At 38.6% G+C, this 12,805-nt stretch overlaps 1 protein-coding gene across 2 annotated transcripts in view; it reads right to left on the bottom strand.

The window, feature by feature from the left end:
- The window catches only part of LOC122812981, a 304,669-nt gene that overhangs the window by 228,298 nt on the left and 63,566 nt on the right, over nt 1–12,805 (bottom strand). The gene's annotated exons all lie outside the window — the stretch shown is intronic.

The following is a 12,805-nucleotide window of genomic DNA, read 5'->3' as shown; positions in this document are numbered from 1 at the left end:
AGAAATGGCTGGCTGAATATGAGACTGCTCAAGAAGAGATGTTTCAAAAAATAATAAAATTAGAGACAAAGCACATAGGGAAAACCTGAGATTTTCTGCTGTACCAGAGATGCTGGAAGGAACAGACTATTAATTTTATGAATGCACAAATAAGCAACTGGAGCGGTATTCCACAGTAGGAGTTGTTAACTGAAAGGGCACATCGTGTGTATGCTCGAAACCTTTTATGAGAAAGAACCTAGACTTTTAATAGCAAAGATACAATACTACCAGCAGAAGAAGTTAATTTTGGTAAAACTCTGTCAGAATTCACTGTACTAAAAGTGACAGACAGTAGAATGTTTTTGGAAAATGATTACTCACTGTACACCAGGCAGAGAGGGAATACATTTATTCACAAATCAGGAAATGTCAAGAAAGGCAAGTGTGATATTCAAATTGCTATACCCAGCTATATTCAGAATATTCTTTCCTGGAGGGATAAAAATTATCTTTTGATGCAGAACATAGTAAGGAGGAAACACAAAAGTTTGCCCAACAAAAAGTGAGCTGTGAAACAGAAGGAGATTTTGCTTCTTGTTTTTCTGGTAATAAAGACCAGAGAGAAACTGTGCCAGTGAAACCTTTTCCAATATTTCAACGGAAAATGCTTGCGAGACAGAAAAAAGCACAAGAGCTGACCAGAAGAACAGAGAGTATGTTGGAAATGAAGCACAGACTGGATTTGGGAGATGGAGATAAACAGAAATAAAACCAGTGATTCAGAAACTGACAAATAAATGTGGGATTACAAAGTATTAATTATATTTGTAAACATGACAGAATAAGAAAACCTGAAAATATTGGACTTTTTTTTACTTTGTTAAACTTGTAGGGGATTCTAAAGCATATGCCCTACTTCATGTCATTAATGTTTAGAAGAAGGCTTTGAAGAGGAGAAGAGAATGGAGATAGTTAACTGTAAGTAAACAAAATTTAGTTCTTAGTAAAATTTTTCTAGTGCATGATATAATGTGCATGCTATAAAGTTTTATCAGTTATTTTCAAGTGTAATGGGGGTACTAAAGTAAATAGGTTCCCCTGATTTTTCCTTCTTTTCTCGTTCTCTTTGTACAGTTTTAAGAAATGTAGGCACTGCAATGTAAAAAAAAAAAAAGAACAAAAGCCTGGTCAAGAGTATGATACAAGAAAAATGTATGTGTTTTTTCTCATTCTTGCATAGGGGAATGACTGGAATAAGGCCATTGGCTTGATCTAGTTTTAAGAGAAAGCAAATAAATAAAAGGAACATTGAATATAATAAAGTTGTCCTCTAGCAAATAAATAAATAAATGCTTGTAGAAGTAATTCTGTATCAGGTTCTGGTGTCTCCTTGTAAACAATCTGATAAAGATCAATAAAAACAGAATATGTGTTTCTTTCAATTGCTTTCTTTCAATGGCTAGCAGATAATGTTTTCTGAAAGCATTCAAGTGTTTTCCCACTCTGGGTCAGCAATAAAAATAAAAGACAAACCCAGACAGCACTTAGAACTACAGGCTGTACAATGTGCCTTAGCATTAATAACCTTCCTTTTAGGTTAACCCAAGTCTTCAGTGTGGCTGTCAGTTTGAATTGAGAGAGTAAAACTTCAATATTTGAAAATGTACATAGTTTTGTGTGTTAGTATTAAATTAATATGGTTTAGTGGTATATTGGTGGCATATATATATATATATATATATATTTTTTTTTTTTTTTTTTTTTTTTTTTTTTTTTTGAGGGCTTTCAATAAAACAAAATGTTTTTGTAAGATGTGGCATAGGCTCAAATGGATATGGCAAGAAACAACTGTATAAAAGATCAACTTGCCAAACATTCGTGTGTGCATATAACACAAAAGCTGAAACTAGACACTTAACAAAAAAATGCTGTTACAAATAAAATGTGGGAATAATAACTTTTTAACATAATGATGCTTTCTATATTATCATTAAATGTTAATGGTCTCACAGATATATATAAAAAAGATAGAGTAATGAATTCTATTTAAAAAATGTAGAGTATAAATAGTTATGTTACAGGAGACACATTTGGAAAGAACTGAAACTGTGAATTTGATAAAGAAAGGTTTTCAGGATGATTATTCAGTAGAATACCTGGGACAAAGGAAAAGAGGAGCACCTACATTAATTGTAAGAGGAGATCAAACAGTAATAGAAGAGGATAAAAAAGATAATGGTAGATCTGTAGTAGTAGTGGGCTACTAGCAAGGCAGAAGGATTACAGTGGCATGCATTTACATTCCTCCTAAAATTGCTATAATGGAGCTTATGAAAATTATGGAAAAAATAATTAGCTTTCAGCAGGGGATATTACTTATAGGTGGGAACTGGAATTTGATTTGCAGCTGTGGAGATGTGTCTGGGCGGGGGCCTAGATGGGAAAATATAACAGAGGAGGGTAGATATTTGAAGAAATTTATGAAAATATTTGGCATGGAAGATGTGAATTCAGTAGTAGGAAGTCAGAGTGAATGTACATATTACTCCCCAAGATACAAAAACTGGTCTAGGCCAGACAAAACTTTCAATTAACTGAGCATGTTCCTGTGAAATGTAAGTTTTGATACACGCCCAATAATTATTTCTAATCATGTGCCAATAACAACTAAAATAAAAATGCAGTGTAATAAAATAAAAATGAGACACTGGTGCTTTCCCACATATCTGCTGAAAAGAGAGGAATTTAAGGAATGGGTAGTGGAAATTATTTGGGAGTTATTAGAGAAGACAGAATTTCTTCCGAAAATGTAGCTAGGGAGTGGGATAAAATTAAAGTGGAGTTTAAAATTAGGGTGGAAATAAAGTAGAGAGATATGGCTCAGAAGTAACAAGAATTATTTAGAGGGACCGACAAAGGTTAAAGTGTTGTAGAACGGGAAATCTCACAGAACAAGAAGATGAGGAATTGCAGAACGCTACACAGAAAATAAAGGATTACCTTGATAACATGCATGAGTTTAGAAAGGTTGTAGTTAAACTGTTTTTGATAATAACGCCAAACATAAAAAGATTTAGCAGAATGACACAGGCAACAGACAGTAGAAAGGGTTGTTGCCAAGCTTAGAGAGCCTATAACAAGGAAGATACTAGAAATATTTTGGAAATTTTAGGAAGGTCTGTATAAAGCAGAGAAATGTGGAGATCAAGAAAAGATACAAATGGAAATGTACATGGAAGAATTAAATCTGCCAAAGTTAGATGTAGATGAGGTAACAGGACAGGAGGAGATGAGCTAAAAATGGTGATGTACAACCAATCCACAGGAAAGTCCCCAGGAAGAGATGGTATTCCTGTTAAGTTTGGAAGCTAGAAGGGCAAAAAAATGATAAAGACCTGGAAGGTTTTGTTTAACAGTATTTTAAGAGGAGGAGAAACAACATCCTGGAAGAAAGCAGAGGTGTCTGTAATACCTAAAGAGGGTAAACACCCATCAGATCCAGCTTCACACAGGCCCATTTCAATCCTAAACCTGACTACAAAGCGTTTATGTCTATAATGGCTAAAAGAATGGCAATGGTGATGCCAAAATTAATAGATACAGATCACTGTGGTTTTGTGGAGGGGAGGCAAACATTTGACAACATTAACAGAACACTAATGATCCAGAGGGAAGATGAATGCAAGAAAATAGCACTGTTGTTGGTGGTCTTGATGCAGAGAAAGCATTTGACAGAGTAAGCTGGGACTTTATGAGCAAGGCAATGGAAACATTTGCATCCCATGATAAAATTATAAGGCTGATTAGGAGGATATACGAGGGATCAGAGGCAAACATTAAAGTGGGTGGGTTCCACTCTGATAATTTCTGTTTGAGCAGAGGAACAATCAGGGGTGTTCTCTTCCCCTTTGTTATTTGCATTACATTTAGAACCACTGGCAAAGAAAATAAGAGACTCAGAAATTCAAGGATATAATTGGTATGGTACTCAAGAAAAGCTGGCTCTATTTGCAGATGATATTATTTAATATCTGATAAAACCAGTAGAGGATATCTCAGTGTTGTGGAGCATTTTGAGGCAGTTTCAAATATTTTTGGGATACAAAATTAATGAAGGTAAAACAAAGGCAACAGCTGTAAATTATGTACCCACACACAAATTGGTTCAGCAAAATCCATATTTATTGGGACATGATTAACTGAAGTCCATTGGAATAAAAAGCATATTGTGTGGCAGCTAAGGATATGTGGAATGAGACAAAAACAAAGGAATACAAAAACTGAGAAAATGGAAGCTCTGTTACATGGATATGGATAGCAAGATGCATGCAGTTCATAGGATCATATGAAATTACTCGGCTATTGGCCCTGGGGCCCTTATAAACCTAGCCATATTTAGTGCCCAAGTCAGCAACCGTTGCCCCTTTCCAGCAGGGATGCAAATGGGATCCCAGGGGTGAATTTACTGTCTCCCATCCAGTCATCCAGATTACACTTAAAAAGGGACAATGAGATGCTCTGCTTAACATGGAGAGGGAGCCTATTCCACACAAAGGGGAGCCTCAGGGACACAACTCTGTTCTGCCAGCAAGTTCTATTGATGTCACAGGCCATGTTTTAGGTCCCAAGTATGAGTTGCGTGTGTGTTATTAGTTTTGTGAATATGCAGCATTTCCAATAAGGGGGGGGTCAGAGATAGCTTTGTATGCCAGAAAGAGATTGTCTCTGAGCAGTCTGTATTAAACCAAGTAGAGAGACAGGGTCTTTAGCCTATGCACGTAGGATAGGTGTTTGAGACCCTGTATTCTTCTGGTCAAGAATTTCTGCAGTCTCTCCAGCTGCTGTAGATGTTTGGTAAGGTAAAAGCTGAAAGGGGCATTATACTCTATTATAGGCCTGACAAGTGAAGAGTACAGGGAGGTAATGACTTCTGTTTTTTCTGGATGTGATACCCTTACTTATGAGGTGGGCCATAACGAATGCCCTTCGTACTATGGAGGCTACAGGGTGATCAAATGCCAAGTTGCTGTCAACCTGGGTGCCCAAATCTCTCACAACTGATTGTATGATTAGGACATTGTTGTTGAATGGCAATTTGTATGAACATCGTTCTCTCCAAACAGAATAATAATGCACTTTTTGCCATTGTGCTTGAGGTCATGTTCTAAACACCAATCATTTGTTTGGGCAAGACCCTCTTGGAGAATGTCCACATCCTTTGGGGAATCAATGACAGCACCCCAGTTTGCAGTCATCTGCAAATCTTGTTAGCCACAGACCTTTGGTCTTAGCCTGCAATTCAGAGAAATAGATTCCAAAGAGCAGAGGCCCCAAAACCGATCTCTGATGTACACCGCTAGTTATGGGTCTGCTACTACAGGAGGTTACCCCTATTTTGACTGTGTGGGTTCTGTTGGTGAGCCAGTTGGCTATCCATCTAGTGACATATGGGTTGAATCCAAGCTGAGTGAGTATGTCTGTGATGCCCGAGTGAGAAATGGTGTCAAAATCATTGGCCAAGTCAAGGCAGACAGTATACTCCTTTTTTCCCCTTATCCATGACCTTGGTAACTGTCTCGAAGAAGTCCACCAGGTTTAACAGCATTATCTCCCTTTAACAAACACAAACTGAACAGGGTCGAGTTTTTGAAGGCTACCGATATCCTTATTTATTAGGTCCATGATAATGCATTCCATGGCCTTACAGATCAGGCTAGTTAGGCTAGTGGGCCTACAGTTCCCTGGGTCAGTGGACGCACCACCTTTATGTAGTGGGATGACTGTGGCAGCCCTCCACTCAGCTGGGATAAATCCAGTGCTCATGTTAAGATTGAACAGGATGCACAAAGCAGCAGCAAGTTCTTCTTTGAGCTTGTGGAGGATGCCGCCTGGAATGTTATCAGGACCCACAGAGGCAATATTTTTTGCCTTACAGAGGGCATTTATAACCTGCTCCTTGGAGATGAGTGGGGGGCAGGTGTTGGGGATGACATGATTGTTGGTGGGGACAGGGAGGTAAAGTTTTTGCTAAAAGCAGCTAGTAGGTTAGCTGTCAATGGTGTTAGTGGGAGTGGTACCATTGACCACAAGTTCTGCATAACACAGTGTCTTACCCTTGAGGTTACGGACATATTTAAAGAAGGCGTTATGGTTGTCCTTTATTGAAGATGCCAGTTTGAACTCATAGTTCGCTTTAGAGGATCTCACAAGGGCCCTTATCTGCTTGTTCAGGCTGAGAAGGGATTGCTTCCAATTTGGGACCTACTCCTTCTTCCTCCTAGACAGCAGTTTCTTTCTTTTACTGTAAAAAGTCTTTATTGTAAGAGGCTGATTTTGTCCTGTCAGGTATCACCACATCCATGCAGCTATCTAGGTGGTTATACAGGTCCTTGGTGTAGGTTTCAGCGTAAGAGTCTAACCCCACATTGGAAGAAGAAACAATGAAGCTGGTTAAACCTACCTGCAGGCAGTCATAATCAGTTTTGGAAAAGGTTTTATGTCTGTTCAGGGCAGAGGGGGAGTGTCAGGGGTAATTGTGACTTCAAAGGAGACTGCTTTTTGGTCAGATCTTATCAGGGAGGATGACACTGTAGGAGTGTTACAGTGATCTGACATATTTGTCAATACCAGGTCTAGGATGCTTTCACCCCTAGTGGGGGGTGTTGAAAAATTGGTCCAAGGCATTAGAGTTGACAAAGTCAAGGAATTTCTGGGTAAGTGTGTTTTGGCATTTGTAACTCTTCCAATGTATGGTAGGATAGTTAAAGTCTCCCACGATCAGGGTGACTGGAAGAATCTTGAGGGATTCAAGTAGATCCAGATAAGAGGAATGGGTGTCTTGATTCATGGATGGGAGCCTATAGCTAGCTATGACCCAGCTACACCTGAAGTGCCTCATGTGCATCATACTGGTTGACTAGTCTTGAGGTGCTTTTATCTTATATGTAAATTGAAACTCCACCTCCTTTAGTTTTATTGCCTTCAGTTTGGGGTCTGAATGCATGAAAGGATGAGTAGCCTGGCAAGGCAGGAGTGCTCTTGACAGCTTTGAAACAGATTTTCATGACTGCACAAATGTCAGCATCTTGTACAGTTAAGAGTGCTTCCACTGAGTGCAGTTTTGTGTTTAGGCTCCTAGCATTTAGCAGTATGACCTTTCATGTCTATTTTGATGAATGTTTTACGTTGGGAAATTTGTCGTCTTGACACTGCCTAAAAAAGGCACTATGGGGGAGGCAAGAGCCTTTTCAAGTAGTCAGAAGCCCAGGGGGGACAGATGAAGGCCATATCTGGCAAAGCATCAAGGCCTATTGATCATGCCTTCCCATGCTGTCAGGTACTGGATCCCCTTGGAAGGACATCAGAAGCTGCGCCAATTATTGAAGTCAATCATTTTCTGCTTGTAAGGAGGTATCATTCTAGGCGATGGTAAAATACTGCTTAAGGCTAGGGACATACCTGCTTGGGATACATACTGAGTGAGCTCCATCACGTCTCTCTTCATATAGTCCAGACAGGCAAGTCTTAAGTCATTCATACCAACATGAGCAACGACAGAGTCATAGCAGTACGAGTTGTTGAGAGACTTGTGCATGTGTAATGTGGTGGATTATGGCACCAGACAGGCAATTCACTGTAACTTTCTCCTTATCCAGCCTGGTCAGGGGCACATCTGTGTGTCTCACAACTGAGTCTCCTATGACTAATATGCTGGGTTTGTTATTTGGCCTTAAAGGTTGTGAGATGCTAGTGTGTGTATTATGTGTATTATGTGTGTTATCTGGTCTGGTATTCTGAGGTGCATGCTTGTGCTTTTGCTTAGGAGGTCTCTTGTGTTTGGGTATGTTTCTTGTGAAAACCTCCACATATGTGGGTGTGTGTTGTGTTGGTGTCTGTTTTGTGTAAGGTGCTATGTTGTGCAGACAACCTTCCCTGTGACAGATATGCTAGCTTCTGAATGAGAGAGTTTAGATTCCAAATTCTTAATGTAGTTACATCTCTCACAGACTGTGTTCATGGGTGTTATGAGCATAGGGTTGTCTGTGTACATGATGCAGTTGCTACACTGCCACAGGATGCTCACATCAACAGGACTGGCTGGAGAAATTGTAGGAGGCTGCCCATCCATATTTGTCAGAATCTGGGTTCAGTGGAGTAAGGGGGAAAAATGGAAGGTCTGGGCATATTCAGCTAGGTGTATATGTATATAGGGGCTGGGCAAGTTTAGTGCACTACTGCCTCACAACCTGCTTCACAGCCACTGGTGTACACAGGCTCAGCTAAGTGAAAATTTGAAGGAGGGATACCCGTCAGAAGTTTAGTAAAGCTTAGCACCCAAACATAAGCCCGCACAAAAGTGGGGTTTAAATACCCACCAATGGGAGCCTTTCTTAGCACAGAAAATAACCAATCCACACACTGAGCTAACTAACATTCCCGTCTCAGCAGGGGGTTCCGGTTAGCACCTACTCTCACTAGGATGCAGAAGGGTTCCCACCAAAAAGAACGGCCGGTCAGTGTAAACCAAAAGTCCTGATGCAGCAAATCTGTACCAGGGCTATACTAATCCATACAAACTACAAATATTTAAGTAAAAAAAGTTGCGGCACACACCAGCAGCAGCTAGAACTTTAAATCGTCTATGTGGCAGAAAAAGCACTAATACAGCTCAAATCAGGCCAGCAGACTAAAGAGAAGCAATTGCGGCACACACCACAGCAGCTAAGGTCAAAACACCTTCAGAGAAATAAAAAAGAAAAGAGAACACAGTGTGATCAGGTAGTTAATTCAAGGAAATGCAAGTACAAATGTTAGAAGCAGTGTACAAAACAGTACTCAGCTTTCGGTGAATCTTATGATGTAGCTTCTGTTCGGCAAATTGCCCACCTCAAGCACAGTTAAATAAGCGTAGGCCCATGCAAACACAGGGTTTAAATACCCACCAACAGAAGCCTTTCTTAGGAGAGAAAATAACCAATAAGGATCCACACACTGAGCTAACCACCAATCCCATCTCAGCAGGGGGTTACGGTCAGCACCTATTCTCACTAAGGTGCAGAGGGGTTGCCATCAACAAGAACGGCCAGGAGAAAGTTCAGTGTAAACCAAAAGTCCTGGTGCAGCAAATCTGTACCAGGGCTACACTAATCCACACAAACTATAGATCTTTTAAGTAAAAAAGTTGCAGCACACAGCAACAGCAGCTAGAACTTTAAATCGCCTATGAAGCAGAAAAATCACTAATACAGTTCAGATCAGGCAAGGGGACTAAAGAGAAGTAACTGCAGCACACACCACAGTAGTTAAGAAGGTCAAAACACCTTCACACAAATAAAAAAGAAAAGATAGCACTTAGTGCAGTTAAAATGTTTTTAGTCCCTTTAGTTTTATACATAGTTCAGATGTATTTTTAACAACCAGAGGAGAAGATGTGGATGGCAATTAATAAAGAGCTGAAGGATTTTGTCTAGCAGGGGAAAACGGCAAGAGTCTAGTGGGATAAGCTGATTCTTCCAATTTAAAAAGGCAGTTTGGGACTACCTGATCTGAAGAAATATTTCACAGCTATACAGTTAAGGCTCCTATACAAAGCACAAGCAGAAACCTATAATTCAAAGTGAAAAGGGATGATGATGAAATGAGGGAAGCTCAAGAAACAAGGAGAGACTGGAATTTTGGATGCAGATCCTTAAGGAAAATAACAATAACCATAGAGAATATTATATTTATAAAGTAGAAGAAAAAAATCTATGAACTAAGCCAACACGGGAATGGAGAAAGGAGAAAGGAGATTCTGCCAAAAGGGATGACTGCAATTAGGGATACAGGCAATAGGCAAGAGGAGGTTGGAATTTACTGAAGAAAACTGGCAAAAGAACCAATGTATTGGGAGCAAATAATTAGGGAAAGATGACAGAATGGGAAGATGCCAAGAATTTATTTGGACTAGAGGCTAGAGATTGCCTTCCCCATCAAGGATTGATATGATAATATAGGCAAAGGGAAAGAAACAGGGGGATCCTAAGGGAAAGACCAGGACTTGTAGAATTTTTAGTATAATCTAGAACAGAAGCTGCTGTTAAAAAAGGAATAATTAGTACTGTACACAAAATATTGCATGATAACTATAAAAATCAATCAGAGAAGGTTAGAAAGGAGTGGAAAAAGAGATTGGCTAAACAATTCACAAATAAACAATGGGGGGTATATGTATGTCTCCCAAATATGCAACATAGTCTAGAAGATTTAGGATTTTTGCTTAGAAGTGTTTACATAAGTATTTTTAAACCCCAAGTAGATTCCAAAGAATTTTGCATTAGGTAGACATCAAATGCTGAAGGCATGATGGGGAAGAAGGAAATAATTGGGAAAATATTTTCTGGGAGTGCAAACTGGTGTAACTAAGGACATTTTTTTTTTTAGCTATGATACAGAATCAGTCAGGACTGCCTACACATAGCAAGACCTTGCTCAGTCTATTTCTGATGGCTGCCATAAAAGCAATTTCTAGAAAATGAAAATTAAAGACTAAACCAAACTTACTAGAAGTAGTGCACATAGTAGCATAGACAAAACACCTGGAATGTGGATCTTTGGAAAAAGGTATGAACAAATTACACAGAAAAAAATGGGAATTGTAGGAACAATATATGCATTGGAGTATTGAGGTTTAAAAGAAGGCAGGATTTGATTGAGCTATGTAATGACTGACTGACAATGCTTGGACAGATTATAAGTGATGCATAATGTTTGCAACTAAAATAATGTCAATATGGTTTGTGATGTATAATGCTTGCAACTAAAATTATGTCAATATGGATTGTATTCATTTATATAAATATATGATTATATGATTGCCTATGACATATGTGATAATTTAATAAATATGTTTCTTTGAAAAAAAAGTCTCACACGAGCTGGCAAAGCAGTAGACATAACAGATGGATCTGATTTAATCTCATCCTTCATCGCTACATTAATAACATCAACATGACAAGCAGTTAATTAGAATTGACATTACCATGATGACTGGCCTCTAATTTAGAAACACTTGGGGAGCATTACACTGATATTGGTTTTGCCAGTATTGCCATCTCCAAGCTTCCGATTCTTCAGGTTACCAGTTTTTTGTGGATGTGTGTGATCTGTTTGGATTTTTTGAGTCAGGATGTTTCGGCAGCATGGCTTCACATAACAGATTATCTGTGAGACGCCTGAACAGCATAATTCTGTGAGATCTTACTATTTTACTAAAACAGATTGCCAGATTCATTCCTGCCATGACCGATGTGGATTATGTTAGACCAGGTGTTTTGCCAGAGGGTACAAGTTCTCTTCCATTATTTTCTACCAGGTACACTGCCGATTTTGAACAACATCTGGGTATGAATTCTCTACAAACAGTGAGTATGGAACATTCTAAAGAGCCGATTTTGAGCTTTGGATAAAGTCATCTGTTTTTTTTTATTTAATTCTGTTACTACTATTCCTTGTGCCAGATTTAAGGTACAGCTGAACAAGTTTGAATCAAAATAAAGGAGTTTGCAACTCAAGAACTGTTATTATTATGAATATGTACGAATCAAACAGATTCCTAAAGGGTTGAGATTGTGGAAGTTTCCAGTGAGGCTGGGTCCTAATTTTCTTTTACATAATGAACTACTTTATTTGTTTGACAAGACTGTTCTCAAAATTATTTCTCTTTTGATGAAGGAAAATGAGAAAAAATTAACTAAATTAGACATGGAGTTAAGAGATCTCAATTCAACCATTGTGTCTGATTTAATATTTAGTTCAGTGAAGGATGACTACAACACTGTTTTTTCCAAAGTAGACAATATTAGTAAAAAAGTAAGGAAATTAAAGTAAACAAACCAGACAGAAACAGACATGAATATGAAGAAAAGATGAGCATATCCACCCCACCCACCCACCAACGCACACTACTAGTGAAACTTTTATGGCAAGAGAACTGGACAGTTGATTGCAAAGCTGCCGTTAATAATGTTAATGGCTCTCCTTCCTCTTCTTTTTTAGGAGATGAACCAGTGAAATGGTCCCAGCGACTGGTATAACAGAGGTCAGGCCAACCCCAATAACTTGGGCCCAATTACAAGATGAACCACAACTTTTCCAATCAACATCGATGAGAGAGGGGAAGGGAGAGGAAATACTGACTCTAACCAGGAACAAAAACATTAGCATTTGTGACTGTGGTTGTGGAGGTAAACTTGATACTCCAGAATATGCTGATTTTAAAATTGTCATTTGTCTGATACCCATCTTCCAGGTTGCTGTTTAACATTATTTGCAAAAGGTTTTTGGTTTGCTCCTAATTTTCGTCTATATATTGCTGAGGTTCTTTTACAACTGAAATTGTATACTACGAGCTTGAACCTTAAATCATTTCAAGCAACCAGGTAGGCATTAACGAACTTAGTTTGAAAAGACATAGTGCTTTTTTTAAAGCTCCCTAACACTTTGGTAGGTTCTTTTGAGAAACTATAGGAGGGTAAATTTAGACAACCTTATAAAGAGAAAAAGTTTGTTGACAATTTACCCCCTGAGGAAAGGCAGTTTTTTAAACTATGTAATCAGGGATAAAAGTTTATGAATTATGAAATCTGACAAAAGTGGGGGTACTGTAGTGATGGATAGTATGGATTATTCATGTAAAATGTTAGAAATTTTGTCTGATGAGCAAACTTATAAAATAGTTTTTCAAAAAGAGATTAATGTAGCCCACAGCAAAACTGATACATGCTGAATGATTTGGCTTTGCAAGGATTCATAAATAAAACTACCCTTGACTTTTTAAAGGTTG

This window comes from Protopterus annectens, chromosome 10.part0 (genome assembly GCF_019279795.1).
Source record: "Protopterus annectens isolate FY-2018-M chromosome 10.part0, PAN1.0, whole genome shotgun sequence".
NCBI classification, from domain to species: domain Eukaryota; kingdom Metazoa; phylum Chordata; order Ceratodontiformes; family Protopteridae; genus Protopterus; species Protopterus annectens.
Note: the sequence above shows the minus strand (reverse complement) of the source record. Positions and strands in the feature narration are given on the sequence as shown.